This window comes from Patella vulgata, chromosome 5, assembly GCF_932274485.2.
Source record: "Patella vulgata chromosome 5, xgPatVulg1.2, whole genome shotgun sequence".
NCBI lineage: Eukaryota > Metazoa > Mollusca > Gastropoda > Patellidae > Patella > Patella vulgata.
Window position 1 is genome coordinate 50,329,786 of NC_065883.2, and position 19,575 is coordinate 50,349,360.

At 33.0% G+C, this 19,575-nt stretch overlaps 1 protein-coding gene and 1 long non-coding RNA gene across 3 annotated transcripts in view; both read left to right on the forward strand.

Annotated features, from left to right (window-relative positions):
- LOC126821151 (eIF-2-alpha kinase GCN2-like) overlaps positions 1-19,575 on the forward strand; it is a 270,365-nt gene that overhangs the window by 50,413 nt on the left and 200,377 nt on the right. The gene's annotated exons all lie outside the window — the stretch shown is intronic.
- On the forward strand, positions 14,172-18,220 carry LOC126821232 (uncharacterized). The gene is made up of 2 exons (XR_007680375.2): positions 14,172-14,930; positions 16,741-18,220. It is a non-coding gene; the product is annotated as an uncharacterized LOC126821232 (long non-coding RNA).

Here is a 19,575-nt window from a genome sequence, read left to right on the forward strand (position 1 = left end):
TGTTCCTGAAAAATCGACGAACACAAAAACAAAACAGTTGTTAAAACTTATTGCCAGTTTTCTATAATATTTGATTTTCGTACATCAATGGCTAATTAACTTGGGCGATTTTAGTTAAGAAGAATGCCAAAAACAGTTGTGTTATTTCGTAGGCTTACCAGAAAGGTTTGCATTGTTGTGCAGACTGTATTTTTTTTTCATAAAATTATCAAATCATTCAACCAAGATTTGGACACTCTTTGGGAACCCCTACACATCGCTCTTGGTAACTATACACTTATTAAATTGCCTCCAAAATTAGAAAATGAAAGAGAGATTTCTATGGAAAGTTTAATTTATGAGTTGCATAATTTGAGGCACTGAGAGAAAGACAAACCCTGGCCATTTTGGTATTATATATTAATATATTAATAATTATTTGTTCAATACTATTAATTATCATTGGCTTTATATGTTGCTATAAACACAACTCAAAATCTAAAAATTTCTTAAGCCATTGTTTTGGAATGAAAAATTGTGGAAATCGTCCACAGATCAGTGCAAGAGATGAAATGTTTCTTTCAAGAAAGGATGAGTTAACAGCTAATAGAGGTGAATTAGCATCCACCATGCCACAGGTCACCATTATACAATCAATGCCCGTACCTGGTACATCTACTCCACCGTCAAGAACAACAACTGTTCCTACGAATACTGGTAATAGGATTCTGAAGGAACGGACACTAGTGGGGAAATTACCCGATTTCATTGTACCTGATTTGCGGGAGATGTTCCGTCACCGTGTGACTTCAGAAGAAGTTTTGTGTTAAACAGTCACCCACTGAATGTGTGTATTTTATATAAATCTGTGTTATGGGTGAATAACCCACTAATCATTGACTGTTCGTGCGTATATGTCGACAGCTTATATAGTATATCATATATCGTTATTATGCTTTTATCTATATAGACTTATATATTCAGAGTGTTTTCTATGTTCAGTTCCAGTCAGTTATAGTGGAAAACACATGAAAATCTACATGTTGATCGGTAGCCTAGCTTAGTGATTGGGGAGTGTTGACTTTTAAACTGTCATCAACAATTAAACATGGTGTAACCTACCACCTTTTGTGGTAACCAGAAGTTCAAATGTGTGACCCTACTTGCGGGGACTGACTTTATATTTTTAAATAAACTATGGTCACATGCTGTAGAGTTATATGTACAGTAGCAGGGCTTTTTATCAACAATAAATACCTATTTGAAAATTAATGACTGTTAGTTTCTTCTTTGTGAATAGGACTGAAAGGATGTCAATGGAGGAACATTTAACAACAGTTATGTTTGGGGTTTTACTATAGGTGTGTGAATCATTATAGTGTTTGCAATTAGGATACTTCAAGAATCAACAAACTTTTTAGATTTGACTTAGGTTTTTCGGTGTTTAAATTAAAGTGAACTACTTTAGGACTTTGAAGTGCAGTGATGAACTTTTATCATATGTTGTAATATTTTATGCATGAAGTTTTTATTATATTAATTACTTTGCAAGGCTTCCTTGTTTCTCAAGTTTTTCTTTTACTTCCCATAATACCTATATTTTTTATTCCATGTTTTTACTTAAAACATGTCTTTAGCGTGGTAAGGAATGTAAGACTTTGGTCCTTACGACCATATTGTGTCATTGACTAATTATGAGGTTATAAAAGAGAGTGTAGAGCCAGACTGATCAGAACTCATCCTGTTGTTCCTAGCAGCTATCATGTATGCTATATTGAGAACGAGGAACATAATATTAATAACCAAGCATTTGAACATAATGCTTGGATGACATATTTTTCCTGTATTATGTATATTCATAAATAAATAGTTCTTGTCATTTTATTATAACAGAATACACTAGGGACTGGGTATCGTCCAGATTTTACGAAAAAAGGAAAGAAACTACCCTTATCATCTAGAATTTAATACACGTATCCAGCAAATAGATTGCCATCAAGAATTATCAAAAAACGCCCAGATTAGTTTTGTTTTGACATCGATCGTCTACTTTACGACCGTCCAGTTTTTCAGGATGTTTTTTAAAAATGAACACTGTCATTTAGATTTGAAAGAGGTTTAGTTTTTAGACAAGGCCTTTATTTTCCCAGACGTTGTCGAGAAATGAACAGAGTGTTTAATTATTTAAGGCGTTTAGATTTTACACCAAATTACCACTTTACGAGAGCCGTCTAGTAACTTACGGGTGAGTAGTAATGCAGTGCCGTTTACTTTTCATGTCTTGTAATTAGTTTGCCTAGTGTCATCTTGAAAACTTAAGGTGTTTGTTTTTGTGTGAAATATTTAATTTCTGTCTCCAAATATTAGAAACTATGTTCAGATTTAGAATCTGAGTATAGTGTCTAAAATTCTCGAATGGATTGCATATTTGTTGAATATCGTCCATTTTTCGGTATTGCCGACGTCCATTGGGAAAAGTCGATTTACAATGAATTGACAATTTTCCTGGCGTAGATAAAACTCACATTTTTTTTTTATTTCAAATTAACGAAACAATGGACGTATTTAGTTAGAATCTTGTTACTTATAATCTTGTTTTCTGGGTTATTTACCCGCTTCTGCATTTAATAACAACAAGAGAATCACCGTCTGTCAGACAGGATACGCCCACATTTTGCAACAGATGGATAGAGAACAAGCGATTTTTTGTACAATCAGGGCCAAAAATCCAGAAAGTTAGGGCCTGAAATGTGCAAATATCAAACAGGAAGTTAAGTTTGGGTATCCGCGATTATCAAAAGGAACCAAGATCTTAGTGTGTAATTGTGATATATTCACACGTTTTTTTAAATCGGATAATAATTGTGACCTCTACAGGGACCACAAGCTAAAAACGTGATTTTTTGTTCAATCATGGGCCATAATTCAGGAAGTTACGATCTGATACGACAGGAACCAATATCTTTTGGTTTTAAACATGTATTTCAAGTTTCATCGAAATCAGATCAAAATTGTGACCTCTAGAGGGTCCACAACCTTGATTTACTAGATGTTTACACTGTTTGCGTACGAGGGGCGACCATTTTATCTGGCAATTTTGATCCGATTTTCATGAAACTCAACCTCAGACAAAATTACGGTGTAACGGTGATATATTCAAACGTTTTTTTTAAATCGGATAATAATTGTGACCTCTAGAGGGACCACAAGCTAAAAACGTGATTTTTCGTAAAATCAGGGGCCATAATTCAGGAAGTTATGATTCGATATGCACTAAAATAGAAAGGATCCAAGATATTTGGGTTATAAACATGCATTTCAAATTTCATCAAAATCAGATGACAATTGTGACCTCCAAAGGGTCCACAACCCTGACACATAATATTGTGTCACTATTTGCGAACGGAGACAGCAATTTTGTCCGTCAGTTTCGGTCCAATTTTTACGAAATTCAAATTCAACCATGCTTAGGGTGTAACGGTGATATATTCAAACGTTTTTTTAAATCGTATAAAAATTTTACAAGATAAAAACACGATTTTTCGGACAATCAGGGGCCATAATTCAGGAAGATACGGTCCAATATGCGCGAATATCGAAAGGAACCGAGATCTGTGGGTTATAAACATACATTTCAAGTTTCAACAAAATCAGATGAAAATTGTGACATCCAGAGGGTCCACAACCCTGATATACAATATTTTGACACTATTCGGGAATTAGGGGCGGCCATTTTGTCCGTCAGTTTTGGGCCGATTTTTACGAAAATCGAGCTCAACCATCCTTATGGCTTAACGGTGATATATTCACACGTTTTTTTTTAAATCGGATAAAAATTATGACCTCTATAGGGTCCACAAGCTAAAAACATGATTTTTCGTACAGAGGCCATAATTCAGGAAATTACAGTCCGATATGAGCGAATATCAAAAGGAACCAAGTTCTTTGGGTTAAAAACTTACATTTCAAGTTTCAACAAAATTGGATAAAAATTGTGACCTCTATAGGGTCCACACCCTTGATATACCACATTTTGTCTGTCAGTTTTGGGCCGATTTTCACGACATTCGAACTCAGCCGTCCTTAGGGTGTAACGGTGATATAATAATACGGTTTTTCAAATCGGATATAAATAAAGACCTCTGTAGGGTCCACAAGCTAAAAACGCGAATTTTCGTACAATCAGGGACCATAATTCAGATAGTTACGGTCCGTTATGCGCGAATATCGAAAGTAACCAAGATCTTTGGGTTATAAACTTATATTTCAAGTTTCATCAAAATGGGATTAAAATTGTGACCTCTATAGGGTCCACAAGCTAAAAACGTGATTTTTCCGACAAACAGGCGCCATAATCCATGAAATTTCGATCTGATACATGCCAATATCGAAAGCAACCAAGATCTTTTGGAGAAAAACCTATATTTCAATTTTCGTCAAAATCGGATAAGAATGTGACCTGTAGAGTGTCCACAAACAAATTGTGGACGGACAGACAGACCCATTTTAATAGTCCCCTGCTTTCTTCGAAAGGCGGGGGACAAATATAAATTATTAGATGGATAAATAAAAGGTATTTTACAATTACATATTGACAGCTTAATCACTCGCCAAAATACAATTGGATTGATATTATTTTGGCACCATAATTAATTTTAAAACTAATCGTTGATTTAATTTCCGTACACGAAATGGAACTAAATATAAGAATTCTGTATAAGAATCAATTTAGAATACCAAAATGTGAATCGAAACACATTGTGGTCAAAACTGTGTAATAAATTATAAAATAAATCACAAATGAATGGAACCTGTTATAAGGTGGACACTGCATGCTTTCTTTTAACGTTGGGTTATGTGAGATGCCAGTAGTCTGAACAACTGAAGATAACATGTGTCGAAAAAGTCACTACGTGCAATTTTGTTATTTGATCTGTTATATCACAGGGCTATTCTGTTATAGTGAAACCAAAAGCAGGAAAAGGACAATATTACAAGTTGAAAGTTTTGCATTGAGGATCGCTCGATTGTAAGCGATGTAATTTTAGTGAAATTGGTGCCGAGAATTGGCGTGTTCGGAAAATAAGCTAAAGAGTATGCAAAGGAAGACGTTGGACACTATTCATGATAAAAAATTTATAAAATGGGAATTATATTATTTATATGAACTGGGGAAGAAAAGGGTACCACTACCAGGACTATAGAGGTGAGTCATTTAGTGGCTGTGTAGTGACGTTATTTATTAATGAAATTGTTATTGAATAAAATGATTTATTTTGTTGTTTGTTATTTATAAATGCGACCGCTCTAGATTGGCGAGTCTGCCACATGGGGTAAAGAAAATTATACTTATATATCAAACACTCATATTATACTGACTAAGAATATTTCTGCATCCCTAACATTACACAGTGCCGCGTGGACGACTTAACCAACGTATATTCTACATCCCAAAATTAAACTAAGTTGTGTGGACGAGTCAATCAATGCAGTGTGGATGACTTAACCAGATTTTTCTTGTGGACGACTTGACTGGCATATATCTGACAATTGAAAAAAAAAAAATTGACTGTAACTAGATAAGAGAACATGAGAAAAAGTCAGTGCATTACCCATGTTTTTATTAAGTATAGAATGAATAAAAACAAGGGAATGTACGGACAATTTCTATTTCTATACGCTCACATTTTCATGTGGACGTATATTGTCGCCCCGTCCGTTGGTCCGTCCGTCTGTCTGTCCGTCACACTTTTTGGGACACAATAACTCTCCTTCTAATTGACCTAGAATGTTCAAACTTTGTGTAGGTGTTTATTAGGTCAATGCCTTGATGGAGTTCGAATATGAGCATTTTCTGCTTAGGGTAAGCAGAAATAAGCAATTTGATTGGTTGATGCTTTGGGACACGATAACTTTAGTTCTAATTAAGTGAGAGTGATGAAACTTGGTGTATAGTTTCATTACATCAATACCTTGACTAAGTTCGATAATGAGCAGGGCGATAAGCAATTTGATTGGCCAAAACTTTGGAACACAATAACTCTCCTTCTAATTGAGCTAAAATGTTCAAACTTGGTGTAGATGTTTATTAGGTCAATGCCTTGATGGAGTGTGAAGATGAGCATTTTCTGCTTAGGGTTAATTTGATTGGTTGATGCTTTGGGACATGCTGACTTTAGTTCCAATTAAGTGAGAGTGATGAAACTTGGTGTATAGTTTCATTACATCAATACCTTAAGTTCGATATTGAGCATTTTCTGGACGAAAAACCAAGGTCCCGTGTACACATTGGCGTGCACATAAAAGATCCCTTGGCAGTTGGAATTCGATATACGAGTAGACCATAGTGCCACTGCCCGGGCAAAATTAACCTCATAGCACACTGTATGGCGTATGCCCGTCTTCATTAGCCCAGTATAGGAGCAGAACAGTAGGACGTTAAACCCCATTTCATTTCATTTCATTTCTAATTGAGCTAGAATGTTCAAACTTGGTGTAGGTGTTTATGAGGCTAATGCCTTGATAGAGTGTGAAGATGAGCATTTTCTGCTTATGGTATGTAGAGATAAGCAATTTGATTGGTTGATGCTTTGGGACACGATGACTTTAGTTCTAATAAAGTGAGAGTGAGAACTTGGTGTATAGTTTCATTACATCAATACCTTGAATAAGTTCGATGATGAGAATTGTCTGCTTAGGCTAAGGAGCAATAAGCATTTTGATTGGTCAAGACTTTGGAACATAACAACTCTCCTTCTAATTGAGGTAGAATGTTTAAACTTGATGTAGATGTTCGTCTTGACTGAGTTCAATGATTAACGTATCGAGCTAAAGCTAAGCAGAGATAAGCAATTTCCTTGGTCAATGCTTTGGGACAAGATAACTTTGATTCTATCTGATAGAGAGTGATGAAAGTTAGTGTATAGTTGATAATCAGTTTGATTGCTCGATACTTTTGAAAAAAATAGATGTGCGATTAATTAATATGTGTCATCTATTTATTTGGGGATTTCGGCGGGGGACATCAGCCTCACTTTTGGCTTGTCAGATTTCATATCAAGTCAATTAAATGTTGTCTAAACATTAAAATCATATACGCCAATCAACAAACAATATGAGTATACTTTATTACAAAAACATCGGTGAAGTATTCTAAAAATCTAAAATCATAACTGCAATTAAATAACAATACAAATATACTTCACTACAAAAACATGTGTCTGGATTAGGAGATTAATTATACAATAGGTAGCGACCATTCAAAGAATCTAACGACAGACATTTATGACTGTTGTATATTCCATGCGATGGTGGTGTAATTACACGTCTGTGAGCGATATGGTTTCAGACGGAACCGATACAGGTGACTAGAATTTGTGATATATATAACAATAGCAGGTGGTTATTCAAAGAATATAATCTGAATTGTAATGACAGACATTTATGACTGTATATTCCACGTGACGGTATAGGCTATGATTTCGGATGGAACCGAGACAGCTAGGACATGGCTGGAATTTGTCATTTATAAAACAATAGCAGTCGGTCATTCAAAGAATATAATCTGATACCGCCGACATGAGATTAAATTTTGAACTTCTGTGTAAATATGTTTTTATATTTTGTGTTTGTAAACAATACGCGGATTAGATTTTAGACTTAAATGTGAGGTATCCCGAATATTAGTGTGTAAACTGATAAGTGTTTTGTGTGCATTAAATGTGTATATAGTTTGTAGAGGAACCTTCCATGTGTTTGGATGTTAAATATTATAATGGCCCTGCTTGTTTTGCTTTTGTTTTGCAGTACCTACAATTGTTAATATTTCCCCCCCTTCTGTATTTCTTCAACATTCCCAAAGGATGGGGATATTAAAAAAATAAATGTTGGCGAAAATAGTCCCCCAAAGACACCTAGATAAATGGCGAAAATGACGTTTCATTTGTGGCCAAAACGAGAAATGAACACATTAATTTGTAAATTCACAAATATATTTGTTGTTATTAATTGCAGAAGTGGGTAAATAACCCAGAAAGCAAGATTATAAGTAACAAGATATAACAAGATGTTTTGTTAATTTCTAATAAATAAAATGTGAGTTTTATCTACGCCGAGAAAATGTCAATTCATTGTAAATCGACATATCCCAATGGTCGTCGGACGATATTCAACAAATATGCAATTCATTCGAGAATTTTAGACACTATACTCAGATTCTAAATCTGAACATAGTTTCTAATATTTGGAGACAGAAATTAAATATTTCACACAAAAACAAACACCTGAAGTTTTCTTGATGATACTAGGCAAACTAATTACAAGACATGAAAAGTAAACGGCACTTGTCTAAAAAACTAAACCCCTTTTAAATCTAAATGGCAGTGTTCATTTTTAAAAAATATCCCGAGAAACTGGATGGTCGTAAATTAGACGATCAATGTCAAAACTAAATGGTGTTTCTTAATCTACACGGTAGGACAAAGAGGGCGGATTTTGATGAATCTAAATGACGGCATTTAACACATTCTTGACAGCAATCTATTAGCTGGATATGCGTATTAAATTCTAGATGATAAGGGTAGTTTCTTTCTTTTTTTCGTAAAATCTGGACAATACACAGTCCCTAGTGATATGATACATTGTAAATTGAGACCAGTAATACCTATAGTCAGACACTAATCTCCGACCTTGTTTCATTATAATTAAATGTATTCATTGTTTTAATCTTTTACAAACATAAGTTTTCTTGCATAGTTGTTTTAAGGAATTAGTATTTAATTAAACATACATTATGCAAGAGCTAAATCTGTCTATTGCAGGTCTTTCTTTAGGCCTGAAATGTTATCTAAATTATTAATTAGACATTAATTAACTTATCCAGACCATAATCAACTCTAGATGGCATCGCTAGCTTGCGATCTTAAGTGGATTGTGATCCAATTTACTGCATAACTTTCCTTCTCGATTAAACGATTAAATGGATAATCGAGACTATGCTGTTTAACGTACTGACTTTAGTAATGATGACCGAGGCTAGGCAGAAAATTTCAATCGCTTTGTTCTCGGATCATAGTGGATCAATTTGAATGAAATTTTCAGCAAATTGCCTTTACGTTATCTAGTTTTTATACGCCCACATTTGAATGTGGTCGTATATTGTCGTCGCCCCCGTCCGGCGTCCACAAGTTAATATCCGATTGACTTTAAATTTATACACAGTGTTTAAGATCATGAGACGAAGAAGCCTATTGATTTTCAGCGATTTCCGTTAATTACTGCCAAAGTTATGGCCCTTGATCACTTTGAAAAATCTTGTGACGCTCTAAAGGCTAAAGTTATCATCCGATTGACTTCAGATTGATACACAAAGTTTAAGATCTTGAGAGGAACAAGTATATTGATTTTCAATGAGTTTTTATGACTTGGAACAGCTAAATCCATGATATTAAAAGTTTTGTATACAAAACGTTAGCATGGGGTAGAACTTTATAAAAACCAAACAAATTCTAATGGTTTTCTCAGTTGTTGCTCTTAATCAGATTTTAGTGTATTATAAATGTTTCATTACCGAAAAAAGTAAAAATATGCGACAACTCTTGTTGACTGCCCGGATGATTTAGCTGCTGTGGGCGTATGTTTCGTTGCCTGGCAACCTATCTTTAATTATTATAGTGAGAACTACCAACTCGTTATCGAATCTCCCATAATGTATCTTTAAGCTACTTCTACACCTTTATGTATTGTCGTCTTATAAATTAACATATTTTTATTTAATATAAGTCACTAGTAGCAATATTTTGTTTACCTTAAAAACTATTGGAAATTAGTGACTCAACAACTAAGTTATATAAATTAAACCCAAGTTTCATATAGAGTACATATTATTTTATCATAAAGAATGCAGATCGTCTTGTTCATTTCCTTTTAGCTATAAATTGATTTTAATGTTGTTGCTGGTCAAATAAATTCATATCCAGATTATATTATATACAGTAGTTGTTCCTGATTTTATGGAAGTAAACTACTAGATTACACATAGAAGCCTTGCAAGCAGTTCAGTAATAAAGCCGTAGATACAATTTAACCTGTAGTTTTATATTACGATCACGAAGAAAACACAACAAAGAATTCTGGTATTACTACATATATGACCCTAAACTAACAAATCCGAAATTTATACATCTCTAGATCGAAAACTCGCCAATATACGGCCATTTGAAATTAGAGTACTGAAACGGATCATAAATTCAGTAAATTTTTCAGGTTTTCGAGTGCTTTAAACGCAAATTTCTAAATAGGTGTGGAACTCTCTAACTTTGTAATAGAAGACAACTTTTGGTGTTGAAAACGAATTTAGCATCACGCTCATTGTCTAATGTATACTTTTCACACCACCAGGTGGCAAAATGTGGAACAAATGAACTATTCACTTTTATTTTCAGAATTTCTACAGCGTCTGGCAAAGTCACTATTTAAACATGCATTATGCAAGAGCAAAATCTGCTTATTACAAATCTTTCTTTAGGCCTGAAATGTTATCTAAATTATCAATTAGACATTAATTAACTTATCCAGACCATAACACTGCTGGGTGCATAGTGTGTAGAACCTATCTCTAAGTATTGACTAACTGGCCTATGTGTTAGAATATCTATATATGAAGTAGAAATGATTAATTGTGGTTACTATTCATGGAAACTCGTGAGAAATATACATGTTGTCAGTAGTCGCTTAAACCCGTCAGTATTTGTACCGTACGTCAGTATTCCTATAAATGGTCAGTAATAATCATAAGGTGAGTATTTAAGTCAGTTGGTTAGTATTCCTTACTTGTGTCAGTATGTAAAAATAACGTGAGTAATTAAACAAACGTGAGTTAAGCCGACCATATCACTAGTCAGGCGCGTGCGGGAGAAATTGACAAAAGCGTGACTAATTAAGAAACCGTCACTATTTGAACCCTGGGTCACTATCAGAGTCAAACCGCCAGTTATCTTTGATGTGCGTCAGTAACTGGACCCAACGCCAGTAGAGCGTGAAATCGTCACTACATTCTGAATAAATTATTAATTAATTATTTACTAATATTCTCGAATCGGGAAATGTTTTTAAACAATAATGGATGGCAGTCAACAATAGGAATATTTATCGGCGATTTCGATTACCGCCGTAGTCTGCAGAATACGGCGCAATGTGTAGTGTTATTTAATTTACAATTTATATTTATTCTCGTTATATAACATGCGGATTGGCACATGTTTTGGGACTTTCGGCACTTTGATATCTGTATGGATTAAATTTGGAAACACTGTATGGATTAAATTTGGAATCATTCTATGGATTAAATTTGGAATCACAACTAATGGTTAAAAAAAGATCAACACAAATCTGTTTTCACTAATTTTATTGAAACAGATAATATGATAGCAGATAACAGAAATAATGAATTTCATATACATACATACAAGCTGAAATTCTGAGCACCGAAGAATCGTGTGAATATCTATTTACATTTGAGAAATAATTTGATAGTAAATAACAGAAATAAAGAATTTCATACACAAACCAATGCATACATACAAGCTGAAATTCTGATCACTGAACAATCGTGTGAATAATCGGGTGAATATATATATACACTATTATTGGTATCTTCAGATTTGCAACATATTAAAAAAAAAAATACCCCCCCCCCCCCATATAATTCAAACGTCAACCCGACCATTTCAAGAATTGTCCGTGTCAAGGCGATTGCAGTTCGGTTGCTTCATTTAAAAAGATAACTGATATTAAATTGTGGAACTCATTACCATACAACATTAGGAACTCAAAAAGTCTAGAATGTTTTAAGTCACAGTTAAAGACACACCTATTTCTTACAGCCTATGATTAAAGTATTAAGATAGACTCAGTTTGATAGTGGAGAGACAAATATGCGCCATGAGCATTACTTTACGTAATGGAATGAGCGCTCAACAAAAACTCACATTATTATTATTAAACTATACAATTGACTGAGCTATTGGGGGTTCATATTGGAAATATTTTGGTGTCAAGGCAACTGGAGTTTGTTTGCTTTATTTAAAAAGATAACTAATATTAAACTATAAATTGACTGAGCTATATCCGTTTGAGGTTGTTTGAGGAAAAGCAAGTTAAAGATATCGTTATGTTCTAAAATCACATAACAACCTTGCCATATATTTGTTAATTTTTGTTTAATATTTCTCTCGTTGTTATAATTCAGAACGAAAGAGAATAGTCCATACATTAGTAATGTAGGTCTTGTATATTAAACTTTTATGGGAATAAATTCTGTTAATCTCACCACTTAATTAGCACCTTGGTGTTATATCATGAGATTAAGAATGTTGATTGGGTAATCGAGTTTAGCCTCTTGATTATTAGGTTTTTGATATCTGTTAGGATTCAATTTGGAATGACAACTAATGGTTAAGAAAGAACAAAGTAAATATATTTCCACTGCTTTTACTGAGACAAATATGTAAGCTGAAATTATGAGCACAGAATAGTCATGTGAATATATTTTTACCTTTCAGAAATTAGCTTTTATAACAATTTTTAAAAAAATATTATAACGATGAAAATAGTAATAACATATTATATGGTATAATATACAATGCCAAACATTCTACGCAATAATGCGCTACCCGACTGAGTAACAAATCGTTCGTTTGGCACTTTATTTTATTTACTTTAAAAGAATAATTATTAAAGATTGAAAAACAAAAAGTCAAAAATTGAACTGCCAAACGTTCTACGCACAAACATGTGCTACCTGATGGGATAACGAGTCGTTTGGTAGTTAATTTTATTACCTTTTGAAAACATCATTCATTCAATAAAAACAATTCATAAAATTAAATGAAGACCGCCACAGCATATCCATCCACGTTATGGCTATCCAGAGAGTGAGAAAGGGTTTCCACAATTTATCATCTTGGTACGCGTGCAAGAGAGGCGCGGATAAAAAACGAAGGTTGATATAGTTCTTTGAATTCACATTTTCTTTTCTTACATAATAGTAAAACGATACCAAATCCACATTACAAAATTTTAGTTTCCTGTAATCTGTAATCAATTTTGCAACTCTTCCACAAAATAAATCACCGTTTTACTTCTACGTACACTTGTTCGTAAATTCGCTCCTGTATGTTTCGGAGAGCCATGGTGGCTAAGTGGGTAAGATAAAAAATAAAGACGCTGGCTCGCTAGACAGGAAGGAGGTCGCGTGTTCGATCCCTGCATAGGTCGAGAAAGTTCATCTGGATTTTCCGGCGTGGTTTACCCTTATCAGTGGTGAAGGACGGAGGGCGTGACAAGGACGGCTGTCTTGTCGATCAGGTGCGACAAAAAAAACAAGATCCTGTGCATACATTGGCGTGCACGTAAAAGGTCAATTGGCAGTTGGAATTCAATATAAGAGTAGGCCATAGTACCACCACACTGTATGGCATATGGCAGTCTTAATAAGCCCAGGACATTAAGCCTAATTTCATTTCTTGCCTTTTCATTGTTGTGACAATCTTTTCCTCGTAAAGATTACCATCATCGGAGCAATGGCCGCGTTCTATCAAAAGCTTTTTTTATCTTCTCGTCTACCTGTATCTGTTCTGCCTCGTTCTTCTCATCTCTATTCCTGTTAAAGGGACAATAACATTCTTGCTGGCTTGACAATTCCAGAAAATTAAAAATAGCCTTATTCTAAGTACTAGATGTGTTAGTATCCATTAAATCCTATTTTACTTGTCCAGAGGGTTCAAAAATATTTTTAAATCCAAGTCACATTTGAAAAACTTTACGTCAGGTTTTTCAAATCATTTAGTTGAATTTTTCCAATTTTTTAAATTAGGGGTGTTAAGATGAAATTTGTATCATCCATTAATTGGAATATTGTAAATTAGTACAATTTGTTGACCAGAATAAAGATTGGGACATATTATTCAGTTACAACAAGAGTGGTATTGAGCCTTTAACTAAACCACAAAATTTTAAGATAGCTATCACCGAATAGTGATACTAAATTCTACTTCTTTTCCAAATTTTATTTTAAGGATATACAGAATTTATTTCTTAAAGTATATAGACAATATAGCTAATAGTAAGGTTATCATTTGGTCTTTCTTTACTTTTAGTGTTAATATTTTGATTTAAAGTCTATAAAAGCATGATTGGCTTTGACTGTTTTATAATCTTTGGATGCCAGTAGGCTTATTAAGAGAAACCTTGAGCAAAGATTTATACAGTTAACAATGCAGTCTGATCAATGCCAATCAAGTGTCAATGCTTTTTAATTCTTTATGGCTTAAAGCTTATTAGATCCTATAAATTATATTTCACTATGAAACTTTCAACCAATGAAATTTATATATTTATTTAACTTCTTTTCATTTGATGTGTTACAATATTTTTATCTTTAATTTGATTTGTTGAAATCATTGTCCTTTTGTCTGTATACAAATTAGTTACTTTAAAAGACCTCTACACACAGACAAGAGGGCAGATGAAATTAGAGACACACAGACAAGGAGATCGAATGCCTTGTATATAATTTGTATATAATGTATTTTTAAAACTGTATATAAAGTAATATTGAAATGAATTTGGAATTGGACTTTTAATGAACAGTGACCGCCTTCACCAGAATACTTCTCCAGTAATGAGCTATACACCCCCAATCCTAGCTCATCCATATGTATGAAATATTACATATGTACATATGTATCACCTGGGTGCATATTCGAACCAGAATAGCCCCCCAAACACGCCGGTGATATAATGGTGGAAGATGGATTCAAGACTCGGAACTTCTTACATGCCAAGCGAGAACAACTGAAGATTTAATGGTTTGAACAAGGACATTCAAGAACAGATTGGAGATACAAGTGGATTCCTAGATTTGGTTCATATGAGATCAGAGAATTAGTTTGGTAAGTTAAATCAACTATTTCTTGTACCATTCTCGAAAATTTACATTTAGTGTGTGACAATAATTGTAATTCTTTATTTGACAATAGACTTATTTACTAGTTGATTTCAACCTAAGTCAGAATCATTAAGATGGGTTATTCTCACTCAAAAGAACTAGATAGTAATACCAAGTCTTTGAAAACCAATAAAAATGCTATAGCCTTCCTGAACAAAGATTTTGTGACTGTCACTATAGGTAATAATATTGTTAAAAGCCTTTTTGACAAAGGAACAAGCATATCTTTTATCTCTGAGACACTGTTAGATCAAATTAGACCAACTACAGAAATCTTGCCATCTGACATAACCCCTGGTGTTAGTATTACTTGTGAAGGTCAAGCTGTCAAAATTTTAGGATCTGTTTTACTTGATTTCGAAGTTTCTGACACAATCATATTACATAAATTTTATATCTTAAGGTCAACTTCAAGTAAATATGACATAATAATTGGTAATGATTTGTCAATAAAGAAAGTCAATCAATTAAAATGTATTGGACAAGACTCAGTACCAGTAGTTTCCAAAGACACCACAAAAGTACCTAAAGTCAGAAATCCTAAAAAACCCATTGTAAATAAAAACTTAATAATTAATGATGTAAGGTATAGGGAGTTCTTAAACTCATTTTGTATGCCAATTTATTTTAATGTTATAACTAATAGTAATAATAATATGTATATAAATAATAATTTAAAGGCTTCGGTAAGTCTATTCTTAAGCACTGTTCAAAAATATGTAAATATTTCAACACTGCTATTTTCTTCCATGTTTCAAATTAGGAAATTCAAAGTGATATTCTTTGCGATATATTTTACGTTTATCAAAAACAAGACAGTTGTATATAGGTTCATGGGCAGAAATTTTAAAAAGAGGAAAAAAAGGATGTAAATGTTACCATATATACAGAAAACTCATGTAATTATGACAGATAGATATAGTGAATACGTTCCCCTGTGGGACCGGGGACAAGAGTAGGCCCAACGTTTTAAATTATTGTTAATTGCTATAATCAGGTTTGTTAGGCAAGGTGGACTGGCCATCCATTTTTGACTGACATTCCAACGCTGTGCCATATTGGTGACGATCAGTATGCAAAGCATTTTTCAAACTTTAAGAAAGTTTGATTGAACCACATAGACCTAGTTCTTTTACGTAATTAAATTGTAAACATAAGATAATAGCAAAACTATTATGTTTTTCATCTAATAGGAAATAGAAGTTCTGAATATGATTATTATATTGAATGATATGTATATATATAAATATAAATTGGTTTCTTTTTTCACATTTCGTGAAATATACCCCCCAATTATTTTTTGATTAATAATTATAACATGAAATTAAATAAAAGAATTGATAACATGTGACAATATATTACATGATAAATAATATATGAGAATGAATAGGAAAATAAATTAGATCATATAAGAAATGATCATAAAATAAGAATAAGAAATGTTCATGATATAAGAAATGATCATATAAGAATAAGAAATGATCATATAAGAATAAGAAATGATCATAGTAATAACCGAAATATTGAATAATACTATATGAAATAAGGAATAAAAGAATAGAGTATCTTCTGAGCCTTTGCACAGTCTTGACAATTTGACAGTGTTGAAGACATACACGTTTATATTTGGAACGGAAAGTGAGACTGGTATTACATTTTAGTCAGGTTGAGTACAGGGAATGACCACATTCTTTTGATTCAAAATTATTTAATATAATTGATTTATTGTCACACATTGAATGTTATTATATGAGATGGTCGAGAGATATTTCAGGTTTAATCTTGTTGAGCAACATCTCTGATAACAGACTGGACCAAAGAAGCTTGAAGCTGATATCTTCAATCCTGGACAAGGTTGACTTTGTCAAACCAAGTGAGATTTCTCCAATGTCAAGAAGAAGAAGTACCAGCACATGGTTCATCACCAGATAAACTTCAAGGTATCCAGACAACAAAATGTGCTAGATCAATAAGATGAATGTGGTGAACCTTACAATCGTAATCCCTGATCCAGTAAATTAAGTTCCAGAAATTGCTAAAGATTGAAAGTGTGTTCCTGATTAAATTTGTGTGTATATAAGTGCGGTGGAATCATTATAGTTATGTTTATATAATGGTAATATCTAATGTGTATGTGTTCTGCATTTGAAACGATCAATTATTTCCACAAATAATAAATATTCCGGTGTGCAGACTTTAAAAAGTGCAGAAACTTTCTTCATCATAGTGCTTATATGTTATTATGTGACTCTTAATTACCATTAACTTTTTAAATTTCATTTATCTTTATATTCAGTTCCATTTCTGACTGAAAATCATTGCATTTGGAATTTTACATTCCTAAAACACTTTTTTTTTCATAATTATTGCAAGTGATATTTATGTATGTGACAACAATGTATTATACATAAGGCGACAACAAAGGATTACCTAAGTGACTTTAGCCTGTATAATCATATAACAGCATAATTCACTCAAGATATTGTGATACAAAATTTTATACAAACATTTAATTATAAGCATATGTTTTTCTTTTATATAATTATTAATAATTTCATCAAGTATATTGTGTATATATATCATGCGAGGACGTATGAATTTTTCAGGACGGGGGCATTTATCACCGAATAGTGATACTAAATTCTACTTCTTTTTCAAATTTTATTTTAAGGATATACAGAATTTATTTCTTAAAGTATATAGACAATATAGCTAATAGTAAGGTTATCATTTGGTCTTTCTTTACTTTAAGTGTTAATATTTTGATTTAAAGTCTATAAAAAGTAATTGCTTAAAAGCATGATTGGCTTTGACTGTTTTATAATCTTTGGATGCTAGTAGGCTTATTAAGAGAAACCTTGAGCAAAGATTTATACAGTTAACAATGCAGTCTGATCAATGCCAATCAAGTGTCAATGCTTTTTAATTCTTTATGGCTTAAAGCTTATTAGATCCTATAAATTATATTTCACTATGAAACTTTCAACCAATGAAATTTATATATTTATTTAACTTCTTTTCATTTGATGTGTTACAATATTTTTATCTTTAATTTGATTTGTTGAAATCATTGTCCTTTTGTCTGTATACAAATTAGTTACTTTAAAAGACCTCTACACACAGACAAGAGGGCAGATGAAATTAGAGACACACAGACAAGGAGATCGAATGCCTTGTATATAATTTGTAAATAATGTATTTTTAAAACTGTATATAAAGTAATATTGAAATGAATTTGGAATTGGACTTTTAATGAACAGTGACCACCTTCACCAGAATACTTCTCCAGTAATGAGCTTTACACCCCCAATCCTAGCTCATCTATATGTATGAAATATTACATATGTACATATGTATCACCTGGGTGCATATTCGAACCAGAATAGCCCCCCAAACACGCCGGTGATATAGCCATCAACCAGTGGGTCTGGAATATTGAAGCATAAAGCATGTTCAATACTAAGATTTAGATAAAGAGCTGACCATTCTAACTATATTTCAAAAATAGATAATGCAGAGGGCCGACCGATCAGTCTCCTTAAGTAATAATTGGCATCGTTGTGAAGCCGTGAATCTCTAGTTCGATAATCCCAATTTTAAAGAATACAAACGAGTTTTAAAACCCATACAATACGTAAAAATGTTCGGTCCAGACACCCGGCGCGGCCCATTATGGTATCATGGCTACGTTCATTACCCTATCTGGGGTTCGGATTCTGACACCATTCCGGTACCTGTAAATAAAAGTAGACCTATCGTACACACAAAACCTTATTTTAATTGAGTCATGTTACGAAGGTCACATAATATACGTTTAGCTGTGACGGCTTCTTTGATATTCAAGAAGCTAAACTCGATTACTCAATCAACATTCTTAATCTCCTGATATAACACCAAGGTGCTAATTAAGTGGTGAGATTAAAAAAATTTATTTCCATAAAAGTTTAATATACAAGACCTACATTACTAATGGCGTGGTTGCTGTGTGATTTTTTTTTTTGAACAAAACGATATCTTTAACTTGCTTTTCCTCAAACAACCTCAAACGGATATAGCTCAGTCAATTTTATAGTTTAATATAAAACAACCGAACTCCAGTTGCCTTGACACCAAAATATTTCCAATATGAACCCTGAATAGCTAAGTCAATTGTACAGTTAAATATCAGTTATCTTTTTAGATAAAGCAATCGAACTGCAGTTGCCTTGACACAGACAATTATTCTTGAAATGGTCGGGTTGACGTTTGAATTATATGGGTTGTTTTTTTTAAAAACAGGAATTGGTTTGTAATATCTTGCAAATCTGAAGATACCAATAATAATGTATATAGATATTTACACGATTGTTCAGTGATCAGAATTTCAGCTTGTATGTACGTATATGAAATTCATTATTTCTGTTATCTGCTATCATATTATCTGTTTCAATAAAATTAGTGAAAACAGATTTGTGTTGATCTTTTTTTAACCATTAGTTGTGATTCCAAATTTAATCCATACAATGATTCCGAATTTAATCCATACAATGATTCCGAATTTAATCCATACAGTGTTTCCAAATTTAATCCATACAGATATCAAAAGTGCC